Here is a 22,613-nt window from a genome sequence, read left to right as displayed (position 1 = left end):
TGTGTAACTTTGTTATCATTCGATACTTTTACGATAGCCGTGTCTTTATCGTTCCGGTCTTTAACTAAAAAAAACGACTGGTTTATTTCCTATTCTCGACATGTATTACTCATTTTCTATATCAAAAAATATTATATATATATATAAAATCCTAAGTCCTTTTGCAATCATCGATCTATAATATTTTCTTACTAAATAAAAATATTATATATATATAAAATCTTAAGTCCTTTTGCAATCATTGATCTATAATATTTTCTTACTAAGTAACTAATACTCGATACAATAATCGGAAAAATCTTACATCTCTTTATATAGACACGTAAGTATCGACCATTTTTTCCATTCTCACGCGAAAAAAATACCCTTCCCCTCTTAAATTAAAAAAAAAAAAGAAAAATTCCTTTCACCTCACAAAAATACTACCCGATGCTCAATTTGCCAAAAGAATGCCGATCTCAACGCTACCCTCCTCCCCTTCCTTTCCCCCCTCTCGAAAGAAAACTGCATCCCCCGTGCAACACCCCATTACATTCCATCTTCGAAGCGAGGCATCATCGCCCCCTAAAATTCCCCGAATACCTCCCCATAAACCACCATCCTCTCCCTTCACCCCCCTTCCGTGCCCCCCCCCCCTTCGCGTGGCTCGTCCATTTTTCTCTGTCCAGCCTGGTGGGGGCACTCGGCGGTGTGTCCCCTTCGGCAGCGTACAAAAGCCTCGGTTTGCGTGCGCCGGTATCTCCGACCTTAGACCCCAAGCTCGGCTCCTTATTTCTCTTGGGGAGACGAGCAGGCTCGAAAAAACACGGGCGCGCGTGTTATCGCGTGCGCGCAGGGGGCATCGCGGCTATCCTCCGTCCGTGGGTCACGCCGTGGGGTCATCCTCGTGACCCGGCCGGATCCGTCCGCCTAGCGATGGGAACGAGATGGGTTCGATCCTCGGCAACGTTCCGTTGTTCCGAATGAGCTGATAAGTCGGATGATGGGATTTTCTCGCTGGTTTATTCGGGGAGGATGGAGGGGGAGGGTGATGTTAATGGCGAGGGGGAGAAGAGAGGGGGGATTTTAAACGGATCGATCTTGGATATTTGACGATGGAATTTTAGAACGAGTTAACGTTTTATAGAATATTGGAGTATTGTATTGTTGTTTTCTACTATAATAATAATACGTTTTTGTTATAAAGGGAATAAAGGAGAGTTTCTTCTTTTTTTTTTCTTTCTTTCTTTCAAATTCATCAATATTTATAATATATTTAATAAAATCGGAAAGAGGATGATTAGAAATTATAAATATCGTACGCCAGCCGAGACAATGATAGTTTGGTGGTGTTGAAATGGTTCTTTTCCACTTGATTATACAGAAGTCATCGATTTCAAATGTGACCCAAGATTTGCAAATAAATGGAACTAGAGGCTCTAATCTGTGTAATTTTTACATACATAAATTCTTTTATGCGAAACAGCTCTCGTTTCTTTTTCTTCTTCAATTTTATTATATAAATTTTTCACTATATACGCGATAGACCTTAACATCGTCTTATGAAAATTCTTGTCAGAAATTAACTTGGTTACATTTTTTCTCTTTGGCTCGGCTAAGATGATCTTCTTTCATCGAACGCAAGAACGAAATTCTTTATTAAATAATGAATTTCTATTTTCCAAATCACACGATCTCGCTCACTTTTTATATTTTATCGCATCCCATCTTCGTATTATCTTAAATACCATCTCCTTTTCGTAATTTGATTCTTTCATCAAATCCACCATTGCAATTAATAGTATCTGCACAAGATCCGTTCCAACCGCATAGTTACAAGAAGCGCATCGAGCCTCGATGACTCACGATTCTCCGTCTTCTAACAAGTCTTCTGAACGTGGAAATTCCATCGAACGGAAGGGAGGGGAGGGGGAGAGGCGGAAGGACATCGACTGTGCGATAATCCAGAATCTGGCTTCTGATAAACGGTTCTGATAATACTGGCAGCCGATAAACCACGGGGGCTGTTTACTCGTGGCTCAGTCACAGCGTACGTATATACACGATAAACACGTATATTCCTGGTCACATTGCTATCTACACACTGGCTGCTCCCCCCCTCCGCTGAATCGTGATCGATCTGGCCGCGCGGGCAGGTAAATACCAGATCTAAATGCCAGTTTTTGGCAGCGCTTGGCTGATTAGAAGCCGATCGAACGTTAATCCGCTTACGTCACTTCGTGGTCTGACTCGCTCGATTCATCCATCATTAGCGAACGATCGAGATTTCCGATAGCGGATGATCGAGGGATCCGATCACGAGCGAGGAATGATTTCCGAATGCAACGTTTGCCCGGCCGAAAACGAAACGTGGCGAAACGAATTTTTATTTTTAGATCGGACGATTGTTGCACGACTGGTCGAGAGAATGGTTTGAAGAAGTTGGAATTAGAAGAAAGTTGAAACAGAAGATTCTCCGTTATTTATAGAGCGATCGTCGTACGTAAGACGATACGTAATATAACTTTTACCATTGTTTGAAAATGTTAAAGATAAAGATTGTATATACAGTTATTTAGTGAAATAATATTATGTCACGACAATTTCTCAGATACGATCACTAAGAAATGCAATCTGAACATTTCTAAAACTTTAGAGGTTACAAAATCGTCAAAAGTATCCAGTTTTTTTTTTAAAAATATAGATAAATTCGATTCCACGCGCAAAGTTTCCAAAAACAGTTTCCGTGCTCGATTCGAATCGTTCTAATTATCCTCGATCTTTCGCATCGAGTCCTATTAAACGACTGCGCGGCCAACAATCAATTCTTTCTGCCGAGAAAGGAAGAAAAAAAGAAGAGAGAGGGAGAGAAAGAGACAGAAGAAAGGAAAGAAAGTACGAAAGGGAATAAAAAATGGATCATCATCACGAGCAATCAGCGTAATCATCGAATCGGCCGGTCTCTCTGATTGTCCGGTGGTCAGGTAAAATTAATAAATCGAGGGGCCGACAATCGAGCGGACCCATCTCGAGCGCGTGACATTTAAGGGAAAAAGAAAAGCGAGAGTCGCGGGGAAGCGAAGCGGCGAGAGAGAGCGTAATCTCAATGGTCGTCGGACCGGCTGCTCGTTGGAGCTGGTTGGGGCTGGCCGGTTGGTTTGGCCCACTGGAGCGGACACCCGGAGGAAGCACACCCGCCGGAACGTGGCACGCTTTGTAGCCTCGCGCACGGTACACCGGCACACGTGCAGCCACGGATACTCGCGGACACTTCCACGCGAGTATATATACTTGGCCAGTATCATCTACAGGGTGGCCCTTTCATCTTTGACACGGTGTATTGTGTTCGTGTCGCGTTCTTTTTAGGGTATTGTTGTTGCAAGAGGTTTGAAATAGTCCATTGTGCTGTGCTTAGTTGCGATATTGTGGAAATATTGTATCAGAGTCGAATGAGAGTGGAGCGAGATGGATATTTCGTTTGTTTTTTCTCTTTTTGTTTGAGAAAGTTGTAGATAGTTTGAAGCGAGATTCGTTCCTGAGATTTTGTGCAATCTGATGTTTGATAATATTCGGAGAGATTATTCTTAGTCTTTTTTTTTCTTCTTCTTGAAAGCTTCTTCTTTATTCTTGAAGATGTTGAAAGAAGTTTGGGATGAAGAAAGTTTGATGAGGAAATATAAAAGGTTGAAATAAGTGAAAATCATTTATTCGTTAAAGAACAGGTGTATACGAGACAATTCCAATTAAATATAATATAAATTCAATTACCAATTTCACGTTATCGAGCACAAAAGATCTCACAAAAGAATAATTTTACCAATCCAAACTCATCTCCAAACATGATCGGTCATTCATCAAACGTATTCAAACTTTCACTTCGATCATCAACTCGTTTCCAGAACGTTATCCTATCTCTCACATTTCGAAATGATCCCAAACATCGTAAATAAAATCGTTATTAATTGAAATATGAATACGAGTACATAAAAAATTGAAATTTCCATTTCGTCTTTCATTCCAAAGATTCACGAAGTTATATCGAAATAAATCTTAATATCGAAATAAAAAATGTAAATTGGCAAAGCGATCGTTTCCGATTAAAGCGTTTAACAAACACGAAAAAGTGTCGAACGAAATTTTTGCACGACAAAAGCTTTTTCCTTTATCTCACCGTCCACGATCAATCCTCCAAATATTCTCGAATACGTTAACACCCTGTATATGCGCAAACGTGACAGGGTGAACGCGCGAAGGAGCAAGTGAAAAGGAAAAACAGGGGACGAGGAAAAGAGAGAGCGGATTCAGAAAGAGAATATACGGACCGAAAGGGAACTGCGCACCACTAGCCGGAACCGTCCATGGCGCAGTCATCGCGACCATCTCTCGTGTCTATCGCATCTGCATACGTGAGTGACGAGTCGAACGTTGTCTGTGTGCTGCACGCGTGCACGTACGCACAGGCATGCGTGCACGATCTGTGCACGGTCATAGAAGGCTGAGAAGCGTGGATCTTGCATACGAGTGGCGCAAATCGAAGACGAATAATTAACGCGTTAACGCGAACGTTAATGCAAACTCTCGTCGTTGGCGTTGGTTTGACTTTGTTGCATCGAATTCGATTGGTAGTATTTTTCCTTTTTCTCCTTTTTCTTTTTCTTTTTTTGTCTTGTGATTGAGTTTTAAAAAATATTGTCAGAGGAGGAAATTGTCAGTGGACAATTTTGTTTCTTATTGTTTGATATGGTTTGATTGACGTTGGTTTGATTGAATCGATTCGATGTAGGCTTTTTTTTTTCCTTTTCCTTTCCTGGGTATAATTTTAGTTTTAGAAATATCAGAAATGGAAATTTTATTTGGAATTTGAAAAATCGATGTTGATTTCAAATTTGATCAAATTTGGAACTAGTATTGAAGAAGGATGAAATTTTTGTTTCCTCAGAGTTTCGAAAGTTTGAAATCGTGAATTTATTAGCAACATATATCGATTGCATTGCAAAAGTTGGAACAAAGACATTCTTCTTTAATTCATCAACTAGTATTTTAAAATTTTCTATCCTATGAATACGTCGTGGTCGTAGCGTGAATCCTATCATGTGCTTTTCCAATCCGTCCTCGTCAGGAACCAAAAGATATAGCCGCTTCGTGGTGAGAGAGGTAAATAGGCATGGCAGCTAGGTCTGGGAAAAGTACCAAGACAGAATGAACTTCGAGGTGTGAATTTTAAGCAGCTAGATGCATCGAGTGAACGCAGTAGTCGGAACAAGACCTGAAAGTGATGTCTGAAAGTGAAGATCGTTGTTGTCGGCGTATCCCATTTACGTAATTTCCATATTTCCTTTAAAATATAACTTCTCGTTATTTATTCTCTCCTTCCGTGCAACAAAGATATTTTTAAATAATTGTTTAATTTTTACGTTCTTATATGCTCTCTTTTTTTTTATTTATTTCAGAGAGAATTATCAAAAAATTATCATCTAGGAAAGAAACGATTTTAATAATTTACTCGATCTTTGTAATTTCTAATATTCCTAAGATATGCAATCTACTATTAATGTAATAACACAAACGAATTAAGTGAATGAAATAAGTGAAAAAAGCTTGGAATTCTTACTTATTTCATTTGTTCCAGCAATCTAATTCTTATGAAAATTTTTTAATGAATTCTTTGTATAATTTAAATATACATAAATATCCAAGTTATCTTGATAAGATCTAAAAATGAATTCATAATGAACTCCTCGCGCAAAAACTTCATATATGTAAAAATATACAATCTCTCGCCACGCCGTTCAAACTGAATAAAGAAATATCGTATAAAACAAATAAGAATTATTTATACACGTATCTATATATATTAAAAATCCCAAATAAGACTCGTATCTATTTGTTCATTTGTCAAAAATCAGCATTTCTCGATCTTTGTTTCAAAACCATGATCAAAATTTTTATTACACGAATAAATTATCCATCGAAAATTCGATGTAACTGAAATTTATAAATAAAAAAAAAACATTCTAAATCGCGAGGAAAAGTAATATGATAAAATAAAAAAGGGTAGATCAGGTTGAAAAATAACGAGATGCTCCGTTGCGCATCACTTTGGGCACGTGGCAGTCGACCCTATTCGACCTCTCCACTTCGTGATACCAAACGATTTTCCTTCGTCCCTTTCCGTGTCCTTTTCGCCTCTCGCTCGTTTTTCGATTAGCCGAGCCAGCCGAGCGGATCGTCGGGTTCCGGAAGGCGAAGCAGGCTCGTCGATACGGATCCCAATGGCGCACCCACGACCCTTCGAAACCGGCTATCGTGGAGAACGTGGCCGATGCATTTTTTTCGCTCAACCGTGATCGTTCCATCTCCACGTGACCATTTTCGCGGGGATTCGTGTCTTGGATAGAGAAGAGAAAGAGAAACAGAAAGAAAGAGAGAGAGAAAGAGAGAGAAATGGAATCGAGAATTTTTCTTTTTTAGTTATTGGTAGAATTTTTTCTTCGATCGAATCGAAAACTTCCCATTCTTTCAACATAACGAATTTGCATCGTTACAATCGGTGAAAAATAGATCCTAGGAGAAATCCAATTGCAAATAAAGAGGAAAGAGACGGGTTAACGATCGGACTCGAGAGGAAAACCAAAAAAAAAGAGAGAGAGGACTAAAAAAAATCGTTAAACCAAAAAAGCCGCCTGAAATTTCACGTGTGAACGCTCAACTTCCATCCGGTATTCGCGCGTCACGCGAGTATCTACCCCGGCGATCAGGCCGCTTTAGCGTCTGAATCACTCCGGTGGATCGGAGTTGGTGCATTTCGTTGCTGAATCGTGCCTCGGATCCGTTTCCTTTTTTTCCCTTCCCCTCCCGATTCTCGTCACGGTGCGTTAGGATCCGCCGAAAAATTTCGACTGGAGAGCTCGGGCCAAGCTCGAGTGATTCCTTTGTTTTCCCCTTGTTGTGCTGTTATGCAAAGGAGGCAAAGCGGGACGGGAGAGGGACGAGCGCGAGGTGTAATGCCCTGCCGATTTTGCGAAGCGGCCGCTTCGAAACGAAAAAAACAGTGTGTGAAAAGGAGGGAGAGAGGGAGAGAGGAAGGGAAGGCGAGGATAACGAGCGCGCGCGCGCGCGCCTTCTCGAATGCGTCGGGCGTTTGGAGGGCATAGCCTCGGAGCGCGTCACCGTGACACTTAAGCGAAACGCGAAACTTGGCGGCGAATAATTGCACCACGTTCGAGTGCAACAACACCGAGCAACCGCAACAACGAGCCACGTCAACGGCGTGCGCTCGTGTGGGCATAACCACACGGCTGCACCCACTCGGGCCCAACCACTGCCGGCCAATTAACCCGAATGGTAACGAGCCGCGTCGTCTGTGAACGTCGCCACGAAAATTTCATTCCACCGCCGAAATTTCAAACTTTTGGAAACTTTTGGAAATTCGATCCTTTTTCTTTTCTTTTTCGCGTTGATCTTCGACAACGATGAAATACTCGTTCGAGTTATCTTATCGGCTGTGAACGTCGCCTCGAAAATTTCATTCCACCGCCGAAATTCAAATTTTTGGAAATTCGATCCTTTCTTTTTTCTTTTCGCGTTCATCTTCGACAACGATGAAATACTCGTTTGAGTTATTTTATCGGCTGTGAACGTCGCCTCGAAAATTTCATTCCACCGCCAAAATTCAAACTTTTTGAAACTTTTAGAAATTCGATCCTTTTTCTTTTCTTTTCGCGTTGATCTTCGACAACGATGAAATACTCGTTCGAGTTATCTTATCGGCTGTGAACGTCGCCTCGAAAATTTCATTCCACCGCCGAAATTCAAACTTTTGGAAACTTTTGGAAATTTGATCCTTTTTCTTTTCTTTTTCGCGTTGATCTTCGACAACGATGAAATACTCGAGTTATTTTATCGGTTGTGAACGTCGCCTCGCGCGCCACGAAAATTTCACTCCACCGCCGAAATTCAAACTTTTGGAAACTTTTGGAAATTCGATCCTTTCTTTTTTCTTTTCGCGTTGATCTTCGACAACGATGAAATACTCGTTCGAGTTATTTTATCGGCTGTGAACGTCGCCTCGAAAATTTCATTCCACCGCCGAAATTCTAATTTTTGGAAATTCGATCCTTTCTTTTTTCTTTTCGCGTTGATCTTCGACAACGATGAAATACTCGTTCGAATTATTTTATCGGCTGTGAACGTCACCTCGAAAATTTCATTCCACCGCCAAAATTCAAACTTTTGGAAACTTTTGGAAATTTGATCCTTTTTCTTTTCTTTTCGCGTTGATCTTCGACAGTGATGAAATACTCGTTCGAGTTATCTTATTGTCTGTGAACGTCGCCTCGAAAATTTCAACTTTTGGAAATTCGATCCTTTCTTTTTTCTTTTCGCGTTGATCTTCGACAACGATGAAATACTCGTTCGAGTTATCTTATTGTCTGTGAACGTCACCTCGAAAATTTCATTCCACCGCCGAAATTCAAACTTTTGGAAATTCGATCCTTTCTTTTTTCTTTTCGCATTGATCTTCGATAATGATGAAATATTTATGAAATATTTATGTGAAATACATACAGTTGCGCTAATTTTGCGTCAGAATGGTTCGACGAGACGATTCGAATGGCGATTATTTACGTTTGATTATTTTTAGAATAATTCGTGAGCAGATTCTCTAAGCTCTTCGTGATCTACAATCGAACTGTGTCTTCGAATATCGGTTCGAATTTGATATTCGTAGCAATAGGACGCTTATTTTCAAAGTTTTTAAGAGTTTCGTAAGCTTAAAAATTAGTTAGTTCTCAACGCGTACGATCATAGAATAATATACCGTCAAATGATTTTTCTCATCTGAAATCAGATTCATAATCGGACTGCATCTTCGAATTTGACAATCGTAGAAAATAGGACGCGTTATTTTCAAAGTTTTTAAGAGTTTCGTAAGCTTAAAAATTAGTTAGTTCCAACTAAGCTCTTCACGATCATAGAATAATATAAATAATTTTTCTCATCTCAAATCAGATCCATAATCGATTTGCATCTTCAAGTTTGACGTTATTTTCAAAGTTTTTTCGTAAGCTTAAAAATTAGTTCGATCGAGATGAGTTTTAATTTTTATCGAAATTATTTTTATTCGTGTCGTTCTATATAAACGAATAAAAATACGAACGCATAAAAATACATAGTTAAAAATATCCGAAAATATCCCATCCATCCGAGATAGAATAAAAAGATAAGACGGAGAGAACAAGTGTCGAACAATCCATTCCCCCCCGACGAAATTCGTCGTATCCGGTGTCTGACCTTCCCCGTTATCACCAGGCCCGATGTATCGACGTGGGTGTGTCGCGAAGGAAGTTATCGAGACAAGATAAGAGGCGTGGGGAGATAAGGAAAAATGTGGAGAGTTGCGTAACGGGCTTCGCGTCTGCGCGAGGCCCACAAAAGAAAAAAAGAAGAAAGAAGGAAAGAAAGAAAGAAAGGAAGGACGATTGGAATCGGTCGGTCGGTGGTTGGTTGCTCGGAACAAAGGTAAACACGAAGTTAAATAGGATGGATGCACACACGTGTGGTGCAGGTGCACACCACGGCTACCGCAAGGGAATGCGACTAACAACTCGCCCGTTAACTTGCGCAACGTCGAGTGCAATCTGGTCCCTCGCGTGCTCGCGACTGATTATTTAACGACTTAACGGGTTAACAGCGAGCGAGGAACGGGGCTCGATTCGCCTTTTCCCCGTGTAAGTGACATGTTAATTCGTGGGTCAATTGAAAATATGATGGATCGGTGGCGATTACGATCCCGTTACGGGGAACGGGAAAGAATTAATTGATCCCTCATGGATGATGATCGGGGTGACTTTATCGCTCCTTTTTTCTTCTTCTTCTTCTTCTTCTTCTTCTTTTGGAAATTCACGATTTTTCATTTTTTTAATCATTGCTTCGAGACGGAGTTCGAAATACTAAGTGCTCGAGGGATAATAGTTTATGATAAATAATAAATTGTTGCTTTATTGTTCTCGATCTTTGGAAAGATGCTACGTTGATATTCCTTTTCTTCAATTATTTAATTAATTTAATAAAAATACGAGCCTCATATTTCTAAAAAAATGATAAATTCTTAAACCTAACATGAATATCCTCGAATCTAACCTAATCAAATCCCTTAATACGCTCTAAATTTACTCTAATCCAAAAGAATCTTTATATTTTCACATTTATTTCCAAAAGAACAAATCAAGCCTATGAAAACATTAAATTCCAATCCTTCCAAATTGGATCGATCGATCTATCTCATTCCCCAAAAGAGCAGCCAAAAGAGAGATGGCGTTGGTTCCTCGAAACCGTTCCAGTTTCTAGCAAAACTGCCCAGGTAATAATTACACCGAAATCAGTGGGGATCTCGGGTATAATTGTAGAAAATAAAAGAAATCTGTGTTCGGAAGCTCGTTCGAAGTCGCGTCGAAATCGATCGGACTCGGTTTAATAAGGTTGTTTGAAGCGTCGATTGGAATGACACAGAGGCGGATAACTCTCGTAGAGATCCAACACGCGTGAAGGATCTCTGACTGATGATTGATTATTAATCTCGATCTCCAGCAATCTCCATTAGAGGAAACGCCGCTTTTCACGCGTTTCGCGGAAAATGGAAAAACAGAAAGCATTCGATTGTGTCGATTCGAAAGGGAAGACAAGGCATTGACGGCTAATTGTCCGATGGACGACGTCCATAAACGCAGCGCCGTTTAATGGGGATTCGTTGCAGGTATCCGCGACGATGCTCGCTCGTGGGTTTGATTTATCGCCGGCACGAAGCGAAGGTGCGCTACGATTGCAGGTGGATTCGTTGCGCAATCGTCGTTGCACGAGTGACTCGTCCAGTGATAATTTTATCGCGTGGAATGCGTTGTTGGGCGATAAATCGAGCCTGTTTTTGAAAAGATTCTTTTCTTTTTTCTTTTTTTTTTTTTTTTTTTTTTTTTTTGGAAGAAATTTTGACGAATTGGAAGATTGTTATTCGTCGAGTATTTATTTATTAATATAATTCCTCGTAGAAGAGACTTTATTCGATCTAATGTATTATTTAAAACAGTTATGGTTTAGTGTTTTGGAAAATTATTTCCAAATATAATGCATAAAGATTCGCATTGAACGTAGTGTTAAAATTTTCTACGAAAAAAAAGAAAATAATTTAACATAATGTACAATTTTTATTTTTCGTTTCAATTTTATCTAAAATTCTAAATCTAAATCTAATCTAAAATTAAAAAATCTAAAATTATTTACCCAAAATCGAGATAATATAGGATAATTTCTCGTTCGCGTGAATTTCACGACGATACACGTTGTAACACAACGCGCGTAAAAACAATTGTTCCGTTTGGAACAAGTTGAGATTCCGCTGGTTCACGCGTTCACGATCGAACGGCTCGTAAACGTTCCAAATCGTCGATTTCACATTCGAGCAAGCATGAAGTTTCTTCGGTTTCTCGGCCAGGAGGGGACAAGAGGTGGAGGTGGAGGAGGGAAGGGTGGAAATGAAATAGCGGGGGAAAAGAAAGAGGTCTTTCGCGGTTTCACGATCGAACGAGCCCGGGCTCGGAAAGAAAATCTTTAATAGAACTGTTCGCGGACGATGGTCGGAGCAAAAGCACGAAACCGCAACCTCCGGTTCCCACCGATCGAGGCGGCGTTATTAATTACGAAATATTTAGCGTTAAATTTTGTGGAACGACCGCGGTATCCCCCTTTTTCAATCTTCGTCGTGGCCGAATAGGAATTTCAGGGTGAAATCAGGGTGACCGCAAAACGCTCGATCGTAGACACGATGACATTCCTTTTCCCTCGAGTTCCACTCCCTGTTCCAGCCATCTCGAATGAATGGATTTCGAATTTCCGATATCGAAGCTGATATAAATAATTATATTAAGCTGGCAAATAAATTTTGACGATTAAAAAAAATTGCTCCCAAAAAGAAAGATAATTGGGAAGATAAAAAGAAGGGAATTTAATTGGTATATAATACATAATAATAGTACGCGTTTAAGACTAAAGAAATTAAAAAAAAAGGATCGTCAACAATGGAGCGTTGTTAACCTGATTCTCCGAGCGTTCTGCGGTTCATTGTTTCACCCGGCTCTTTTCTCTCCTCTTTTCAAAGTTCTCCTTTTGTTCTTCGTCGCGTAGCCTAATTTTTCGAGGCGGTGCACGGAAAATTCCGTATCTTAATCGTGATTTCACAGCTTGATATACCTGTTTTTACGTTCCTTTTTTTTTTTATTATTAATCTACGCTTTCGAATTTCACACTTTATCAAAAAAGAAAAATTATTTCCCACATAAAACTTGGATGGTATAAATTTTTTATTTTTATCGAAATTTCTGCACGATAATTTCTATAAAATCATCCTTCGTAAAATAATAAAACAGAGAACTATATATATATATATATACATTTTATAAAATCCAAAAATCCTTTCCATTTAGATTTCGAGGCTATCTCTAAGAAAGAGATAATTCCCAAATACTTATTCAACACCGCGATCACAATTTGCATACCAAAGTATCCAATCTTCCCTCGAAAACAGGACAAAAACAGGAGGACTGTGCAACAACAATCTTCCTACCAATATCGAGCCATCCTCTCATCAAGATAAAAAAATCTACCACCATCATAGAACATTATCAACCTCTTTAAGACGTCGAATAGTCAAAAACGAACAAGAACAAGGGTTCAAGATTGGGGGGGAGGGGGAAAAAAGTTTCCTAGTTCGAGCGGAGAGGGTTATATTCGATCGTTCGACGTCTAGGTAAAAACCAGGTCTCTCTCTCTCTCTATCTATCTATCTATCTCTCTGTTTTTTTTCCTCTCTCTCTGCAGGCTGCGGCAAAAGGGTCTGAAAATAGCCCATTTAATCCACGCGACTCCTCCCACTAGCTGCTATTAGCCTTTTGCATTTTTCCCCTATGAATTCATCTCCGAAAATTAACAACCCAATTAAAGCGGCCATTAACGTCTCGGTATCTCATTAGAGCGGGATCGTTTGCAACTTTTAATGGAGGGGGGTTTCTGTGGAAACACACAAACGCGCCGATTTCGAATTCTCATTAGGGGTTGAATAGGCGATTACGATACTTTCTTATCGGTGCTTACGATACCGGGGGTGCGGTTCAATCGCAGTGATTCGCAGTTAACCGCACGTTTCTGTCGCGCGAATTTATGCCAATCGAGTTTCGTCTAAGTGGTAGAAATCTTATCGCTCGATTAGAGCTGTTTAGCTAAGAAATCCAAAAAATCCTTCTCTCTTCTCCGCAACATTTCATCCGTGTTAACACCACCATCCGCCACAAATTCCGTAGTAATAATAAAAGTATCGACGATCGATTATCGTGGCAGGTGAGCAACGATGAGGGGATCAATTTCAACTTCTAATCGGCGCGGCAACGCCTCCCTCTTTACACGATTCTTCAAATCAAGAAGGTTGGAAAGAAGAGGCGATCCGGGCCGTTCATCCATCATTGGACGGCCACGGCGCTTCGAAGGCAGCTGCATTGTCTCGAGGCGACTTCGCCGATCTCCACAGTTTTCCATTGTCCCGATTACGTTACGCACGATCGGCTACCTAACCGGGATCGGCCTCGTTAAATACCATTTCAACGCCGATTAACCGAATCTCGTAACTTCTGGTTACCCGCCACCCCGACGAATCGAGAAAGGAAAGGAAAGGAAAGGAGGAAGAAAAGGGAAGGGCAGGTTTCACGGATGGGATCGAAAGGGCGACGGCTTTTACCTTTTTCCTTTTTTTTGCCTATTGTCTTAGTTTCACGCTCGATTACGCGGCCCACTTCGAACGCTCTTTGTTTCGCGCGGAATCGCTGAACAATGAGGTTTAATTAGAAAACGCCTTGGCTTCGATTTTTCGTCTTCGATCAACTAAGGGGAACCAAGAGATATCGTTGATCAGGATTGGATTCTTTGGACGCGTGGTTTTCGAGATAATAATTTAGGAGAAAGGGATTCTTGTTAGTTTCTATTTTGCAAATTGTTGATTCGTACGATAATTGAAACGTTGTATCCAGATTCCCGCCAATTAATTTGGATAATAAATCGAGGACCACCCACAATCCATCCCCTTTCCATCTTCGGCGGGCACAATTAAATTCTCATCGCGCGTAACAATTCAATCAGAGGTAAATTAAATCTGATCTCGAGCAAGAAGCGAGTGGAGTTTGCAGAGGAGGGGAGAGAGAAAGCGTTAGCGCGAATAAAGAGCCGGAGGGGCCTTCCGAATCGAAGCTGGACGCATCGATCATTCGCGTCGTGGAAAAGAAGAAAAGAAAGAAAGAGAGAGAGAGAGAGAGAGAGAGAGAGAGCTTAGAGAGAGGAGGAAGGAATAATTAAATTTCGTGGTGGAACAAGGGGAGGGATAAATTTATGCGACCTCCCCCAAGATGTGCCACCCTCATTAACGATATTCATTGGCGGTTCCATGCCGATAATTCAGCCATTCATCAACCGGATCTAACGATTCGTTCGGTTCTTGCGCCAGGCGAAATCGATTAAAGTGATCGACTGCGGCTCCGTCTCCTCTCTATAGAAAATGAAAGGGAGAGGGGGGGGGGAGGGGGAGATCCGTGAGGGGTGACCGCGTTCGATTTCGTGAGCGCGCCTGTGAGTCCTCTCTAACTAATTCTCGGGACAATGCATCACCGTGTTCGGACAGAACACCTCATCAAGAAGCTTCGCGTTAATGAGCTGAGAGGAGAAATATCGTTTTATCCTCTTCCTTTTGTCAGATCGCGCGCCAATTTTGGAGAATGGATTTTGGAACACCGTCGAGTGAGAGAGATGGATGGAAAGAGAGATGTTAAACTTCTTTGTTTTCTTCTCTTATTTTTTGCTTCTTTCTTTCCTTTTTCTTTCTTCGCTCGATTCGAAGAGTTTGAAAGGAAGGGATTTGGATCGAATTACATTACATCTCGCGTCTTTATTTTCAAACGTTTAAACGAGAGTTTAATTGGCTCAGTGTCGATGAAAGATGACTTATATTTTCGAGGTTGCGTACACAGAACGAGCAACAAGAACAATAAAAAATTATCCTCCTCTTATTGTCCACGATGATACTAAATATAATTCCTTTTAAAAACTCTTTCCCCGAAACGAGATCGATCGAGAAAACACGATTCGTCAACCTCGGCTCTTGAAACCTTCCTATCACGGTTCAAAGCGTCGTTTAACGACCGTCCATAAAAAGACGGTCCCACGTCTTCCCCCAAAGGACAGATAACGATGTTCCCAACACGGAGCGATCGATCAAATCGACAGGGTCGTTCGTTGTGTAAGGCGAACGTTAGATTCGTCAGTTTCGGTGGCATTTTTCTCCCCTTTCCTTCCAAGGATTCCTCTTCATCGGAGAGGAGGATTCGCCCATCGAATTTCCAAGTCGAGGGGCAGGTGAATCGCAGCCGGTGGTGGTTGCGCGGCCACTTCAAGACCAAGGTCTCGGATCCAGCACGCCCGTTTTCGGCTTCGTCGTCCAGGGCCGTCCCAACGGGGGTCTACCGGCACCCCGTCGCGCTGCCTTCTTCCTAAGGTTTGATTATACCCCCGTTTCGAGAGTCTGCGGGTAATTAGCGGCCCCTGCCACCACCACGGCTCGGCCGGCCGGTTTTAATTGCTCTATTTAATTTAAACCGGTGATCTCTTGGCGACGATTGGCGCCTCTATCCTAACTATACACCCTATAAACCCCTTGCCCCGGCCTCGTGTAATTTAATTAAGGGCCGGATGCAAATGAATATTATAATTGGACGATATTTTACGACCGATACCGCGAGAAGGGCCCACCCGGCCCGTAATTATCGAATGGAACTCGATCTTCGTTCCCGAAGAGATCGAGACCTCGCCTCGAATCTTCTCTCTTCTCTCTTCTCTCTTCTTCTTGTTCTTTCTCTTTCTCTTCCTCTTCTTTTTTCCCCCCGCGATTTGTAATAATGTTTGGACCCGCGTGTCGTGATTAATGCGATATACGTAGCTCGGAGTGGAAATTAATGCCAGTCGTCGCGAGGGACGTCGATGATCGCCGCGACGGTAACGAATGGAAATTCGTCACGCGAAGTCACGCCAGTTTTCGCAGCGGGGTGGTCGGGAATGGTCGGATCTATATATATATTGTTCCATCCGTGACTACGAGAGACTTCGTTTCGTGTTGTTGTGTTGGAATTTATCTTGGGACACACCCTCCTCCGAATTTCCATTTCGGAGGAAGGATGGAGCTGGGGACGGAAGGTTGATCCATCGAAAAAGAAAAATTGGAAGGATCAAGGGGTTGGTCATGAATTTTGTTCCGTGAATCGAGAGAATTTATGGGATCGATATACGTTTGTGTTCCTGTGCGTGTATGTATGTGTGTGTACAACCTCTTTTCTCTCTCTTTTTTTTCTCTTTTTTCGACAAATGATGGCCGATAATTTTTTTCCCCCCGGGGCGCGAAGGTATCGGTGTTTTGACGCAGCTGGTTTGGGGTGAAGTTTGAAGCAAGGATTTATGCTGTGCACGGGTAATTAAGTAAGATTCGATTACTCGTTTTGAATCTGAAAAAAAGAAATATACTATCTTTAGAAGATACGTACGATTTTTAAATATATATTTATACTGTATATTTTTTGTAAATTATATTCCAATGAATAATTTTTCTACTCGGTCGCCATTGAGATCGGAAAAAAAAAAAAAGATCCGCGTCCAATGAAGCGGAATGTCGTCGCGTCTTATAACACACAAGCCTATACATCCTCCCTCGTTATGCGATTCTAACGTCGCGGTTGCGCGCCTAAAAAGGCGTGCCTAAACAATGAAGTTTATGGGCTAAGGCCTGCGGCAGCGGCCATTAAAACAATCGACAGTCGCGCTTACAAGGGATGCAAATGTTGGCGCGAGCACAATGGCGTTTCGGGAGAGGCCGTGGCAGTAAATACCAGTATAATTGCCAGCCTCAAAAGTTAAAGCGGTTTTAAAAGGCCCTTCGGCCCTGTTTTCGCGTTCCCTTATATGCAAAACCGCATACGCGGGCGCGTGTGCAGCCTTAGAATTTTAGACCGAAAGGCGCAGCCCTTTAATTTCGTTGCAACGTTGAAACGTCGTGATAGCGATTTTATCCATCCCGTTTAATTTTTATACCATCCTTGAAAATTCCAATCAACGAATTTCCTTGGGAATAAGTTGCATCGAGAATTTATCCCTCTTTAATTTTTTCTTCCTTTGTTTTTGCTTTCCAAATCAAGTTTCTTCTTTTCTAAATTTTTTATACCGAACTTCAATTTGATTCTATTAATGTTAAATCTTGTACGAATATGAAGAAATCTGGGTATAGATGTCGATCTCTCGAGAAGGAGTGAAGTGAAAATTTTTTTGAAACGTGATCGCATCTCATAAGCATAAGGATTCGTAAGAGAAACGGGTATGGCACATGTTGGAGCGGACGATGAAGGTGGCGAGAGAAAGAAGAAGGCGCAGCCACGAATCCAAAAGCAAATTATGCGACGCTCATGCGCAACGCCACGCCCGCCAAATGGCCAATTCGTGTTTGCAGATTGCCTCTATCTCGGCACCCTGTCGTGGACCAAGATTGCAGTTTCCTCTTTCCTTTAAAACGGTTGAACAGGGACGAAAGCGTGCCGCCATTGTCACGCGTGCACGCCCAATAAGAGTTTCCAGTTGCAAAAATTACACCGAATTTCGGTGAATTCGATCGGATCGACATCGTTTTTAAAAAAAACGGTTCTTCCGAGGGAAGAACAGTGGACCGCTCTTAAGCTCGAACGATAATTAACACGCGACGTGTCCGATCGAATGCTAAACGAATGTTTTTTTCTTTTTTAAATATCCTTTTAAATTGAATGGTCGCATATCATTATGTTAATCGCTACGAGCATTATTTTTATCCTTATGTATAAAGATTTTGAAGAAACGTAACTTTTCTTAATTGTTTTATACGTTTAATTTATCGATTTTTAATAGAAAAACACTTTAACATATCGAAAAAAAAAGAAATTACAAAATATTATAGTAAAATTTACGATTAAAATATTATAAACAATAAGATTATATCCTTATTTGAGTTTATATATAGTAAAAAATAATTTTTAAATAATTAATAAATATTAATATTCGTTAAAATTATAAAAAGCATATATATATCACGTTTAAAAAGCAACGTTAATAATTAATAACCCATTCCACGCAAAATTCAACGCGTTCAATAGTCTCGATTTTGTAAACACCGTAGATACTTGCCCTCGTGGGGATAAATAAATTTCGACAAATGGAATGGGGCTCAGTTCGTCTCGACCTTCCGCCGCGGTACGATCGACGTGTTATCGCGAATTTTAATACACTCGTCGAAAATTTCATTTCCGCCATCTTTTTTTGATACGAACGGTCTCGCGAGTGCAAGTGACTGCAAACTCGTCTCGTGCGTTCGAACCTTGTTGATTCCACGTCCATTTCCTTCCCTCCCCTCCTCCCTTTTCCAAACCATTTCTCATTTCCACGTCCATATTGACCGCCATATTGGTCTCCCTCGAACGCCTCTTCCCTTTTCTCTCTCGTCCTCGTTTTTGAACAATTCCTCGACCGACTGCTTTCGCATTGTTCTCGCGTATCGCAAGAGTGCAAGATTCGCCGGGGAGGACACGATTCAACGTCGGTTAAGATTACGTCTCGAGCACGCAGCGGTGGAGGTGCGCCGTATTAGGCATTGAACCGATTGAAGCGGTTCGCCTTCTCGTCGCTGCCTCGTAATCTGCATCGACGCCCCAATGTGCAGCATTGAGAGCCAAATGTGGAGCGAGCCTCGTGTGAGTGCGATATCCCCGATATCCCATTCCAGATTGCTTCGCGGCGATCGATACGTGGAAAGATGTAGAAAGTTCTTTTATTGCCCCCTTATTTTTACGTAGCGAATTACGATTTGCCCCGCGAAGCAATCAAAGTTTTCTTATTTCTCTCTCTCTCTCTCTCTCTCTCTCTCTTTTCTTTTTGGATAAAATTAATAACCGCAATGAGTCACGTAACGCGTATGTATGACTAACGCGTGTCGATGTACGAAGATTAAAATGACGCGTAGAATTCTTAAAAACATTTCGCGACATAAACACATCCAGATTTCCGAGAATTCGAGCGTTCGACGTTTCCGAGAATTCGTACGGTGTATACAAGGTCCACTATGAAATTTGTTTTTCATTTGTTTACGTATGTCTACATTTGAAATTTTATTTCGTATTTAAACCGAGAGTCGTCTGCAATAATAAATATTTGTAATATATATATTAATGTATAATGTAAAATCTATTGGAAAATAATATTTCAATTTGGAAATCTCACTCTTCAAATTTAAGAATATTCCAACAAATTTTTCCATCAATACAAAATATATTCAATTTACACACACTTACAAATAATTCACACATCTCACTCGCCACTTACATACACTTACACTTACAGTCTAATTAATACTACCATTATCATAAATTCTCCAACTTACTATCAATTTACCTACAAATTCGCACATCACACTCACATCTTACAAATACTCGAAATTTCCATGAGCAAGATGATCTAATCAATGGTACGATCATTCATTCATCATCATACACGATAAACCTATCTCAAGATAATTCTCAAATTTCAATTTGCAACACGTACAAATTCCTCGTTCGATTCTGAGCTCGAATCGGTTCGAATAAGAGGCCGAGATCTAGCCGCGATATATTGGCGGGGGAGGCGATTTCGCGTGGCCCGCATGGCCGCGTGACCGTAAATGAAATATCTCGACCCGGGTCGGAGGCGCCACGCCTCTGAAAACTGGGTCCACTTCGATCTCGTTCCACGAGAAAGGCTCATCGTGGGTAAGGAGATTTAAAAAAAAAGAAAAAGCTACGAAGAACGCGTATTATTTAATTTCTCTTTCGTGGTTATCCCCTCCCCTCACGATTATCGATCCGTTCTTTCGTTTTCAAAGCGTCGAAGTGGGATAGAGCACAAGGCTAGGTAAAAACTAAGTTAATAAGAGCGATAAATTCGAACGAGTGATGGTTATTATATCGCAATAAATTTGGAAAGTATTGGAATCGTTTAAGCGTTGCGTAAGGATTTTAAAGAGACTGGTGGAGAGATCACGAGAGATACGTTTCCAAGCTAGGTTTCCAAGGTGGTCTCGTGTTCGATATATTATATTTTTATATCGAAATAAAGATTGAAATTATCGTGAAGATTAAAGGAGAAGAAGAGGGGAAAAAAATGAAGAATAAAACGCGGCAGGTTAATCGGCAAAATTTACATTGCTCGTCGTAAGCAATGTAATTTAAATGAGCGAAAACGCGTCGAACACCTGGAACGATCAATAAATTTCCGATTATCAGGTTCCTCTTTTCAAATCCTCCTCCTTTCCCCATTTCTCTTCTTTCTCTCTCCTCTTCCTCTCTCTTTTTATTTTTTTTTCTTTTTCTTTTTCTTTTTCTTCCCTTGTTGGGGTCGAACGACGTGGCAGGCACGCGCGTGCGCTGTTGGTCAGGGAAGTCGGTCGAGGCGCGTTTGCTTTGAAAAGTGGGATATGCAAAATATGCGCGGGGCCATGGGGTACCTTGGGCTAAAAATTTCACCGATTCCCTTTCTTCTTTTGTACGCCGATATGGCGCCTCTCGCGATAAATCGCTCTCGCTTTTTCCCTTTCTTTTCTTCTTTTTTCTTTTCTTTTTTCTTTTTTTTTTTTTTCATCATTTCATTTTATCTTATTTATAAGGGAACGTTGGCTCGTTTTTAGGCACGAGAAATCGGAGCCGCGCTACGTGAAAATATTCGCGATGCAATGGATATTTTTAAAGCGTTCCCGCGAGTTTATCGCGGCATTGTTGCCGGCACGCGAGAATCTAGCGCCTGATATTTTCAGATCCGTGTAGCACTTACGAGCCAAATTCATTTTGCACCGGTGTTTCTGCGATTCTGTTCTCGAATTCTCTCTTTTTTCTTTTTTTTCTTTTTTTTCTTTTCTTCGATAAAATGATGTTAGATTATTGCTGCGTGGCAAGCAAGCATCGGCCTTCAAACTTTGTCGAAAAGTGTATGTAAAATATTTTACAGAATTTTTAAAAAAATTAAAATTATAAAAACTTATAAATTAAATTAAAATAACATTAGAATAAATTACAATTAGAATAAATTAGAATAACAATCTTATTCTATTTAGGCTCAGGAGTGTTCTTTCGTTTTAATTTTCAATCAATTCTTCTTCTCCGCTTGTGATCAATAATATCGTTAAAAAAATATCGATAATCTTATTGCAATATTTTTAATATTTCCAATTTCGAGACATCGATATTATTGATTCCATGTAGGCTCCTTAAAAAAATATTAATCGTTTTCAACAATACGTGATATTTGCTCGCCACGATTACAAAACATCATCGTCTCGAGGATTCGAACCTCGAGTAGAACGTTCAAATACACGCGTAAAATCATCGATCCATGATCAAATCGTTTCGAAACATTAAAAGGAAAACAAAGTTTCGACGCTTGCGATCGTTCATCCGCGTCCATCAAAGGAAGATCACCATTTTTAAGGCAGGATGGTTATGACGCGATGGGGAGAACCTTGGACCCTTTAAAGGCACCGTGTTATCGAACGTACCTACTCCATTCCGTTACACTTTCTTCGACGGAGGAAGTAGTGGGGGCCACTTGGTAGGTTAACCAACAACCTTATCAAAGAGTGGTCGCTGCCAATATTGATTACACCGTGTACGGGGGCCGAGCTCGAGCAGATAGCCGCGACAAATTGCACGCCTTCGCGTTCGCCGATAGTCGATCGCTGTTTATTACTTTGGCGCCACTGATGGCATCGTAACAACATTTTTCCACGAAAAAATTCGATAACGGCGAAATTTGGGAAAATTTGGGAAAGTGAAAAAATTTGAAATTGGATCCCTCTTGAATTTAATTTTGGGAAATTTTTTAAATACTCGTTCTCGGATTGGAATCATCGTGGAAAATCGTGGAGGGAAAAATTTACGAATGATTTTCTTAAATGTTAAAAAAATTTGAAATTGGATTCCTTTTGAATTTAATTTTGAAAAGTTTTTTAAATACTCGTTCTCGGATTGGAATCATCGTGGAAAATCGTGGAGGGAAAAATCTACGAATGATTTTCTTAAATGTTAAAAAAATTTGAAATTGGATCCTTTTTGAATTTAATTTGGGAAAGTTTTTAAAATATTCGTTCTCGAATTGGAATCATCGTGAAAAATCGTGGAGGAAAAAATTTACGAATGATTTTCTTAAATGTTAAAAAAGTGAAAAAATTTGAAATTGGATCCCTGAATTTTGAATTGAATTTAATTTTGAAAAGTTTTTAAAATACTCGTTCTCGAATTGGAATCATCGTGAAAAATCGTGGAGGAAAAAATTTACGAATGATTTTTCTAAATTTTCTAAAATTCAATCATCTTCAATTTATCTTTTATTTATTACGAGAAATTTAATTATTACTATTCTTTTATAATAATTCGTGGATCAAAATTCCGTGGTTCTCTATTAATTTTCAAAATAATTACGATAATTATTACAGGAATACAAAGCTATTAATTTCTTCT

General features: G+C 40.4%; 1 protein-coding gene and 1 long non-coding RNA gene across 3 annotated transcripts in view; both read left to right on the top strand.

Annotated features, from left to right (window-relative positions):
* The window catches only part of LOC102655449, a 297,465-nt gene that overhangs the window by 62,710 nt on the left and 212,142 nt on the right, over positions 1–22,613 (top strand). The gene's annotated exons all lie outside the window — the stretch shown is intronic.
* On the top strand, positions 357–3,743 carry LOC113219212. Its single transcript, XR_003305987.1, has 2 exons — positions 357–2,135; positions 2,376–3,743. It is a non-coding gene; the product is annotated as an uncharacterized LOC113219212 (long non-coding RNA).

Source organism: Apis mellifera, linkage group LG13 (genome assembly GCF_003254395.2).
Source record: "Apis mellifera strain DH4 linkage group LG13, Amel_HAv3.1, whole genome shotgun sequence".
Taxonomy (NCBI): Eukaryota; Metazoa; Arthropoda; class Insecta; order Hymenoptera; family Apidae; genus Apis; species Apis mellifera.
The sequence above is the reverse complement of the archived record's forward strand: the minus strand, read 5'-3'. Positions and strand labels throughout refer to the sequence as shown.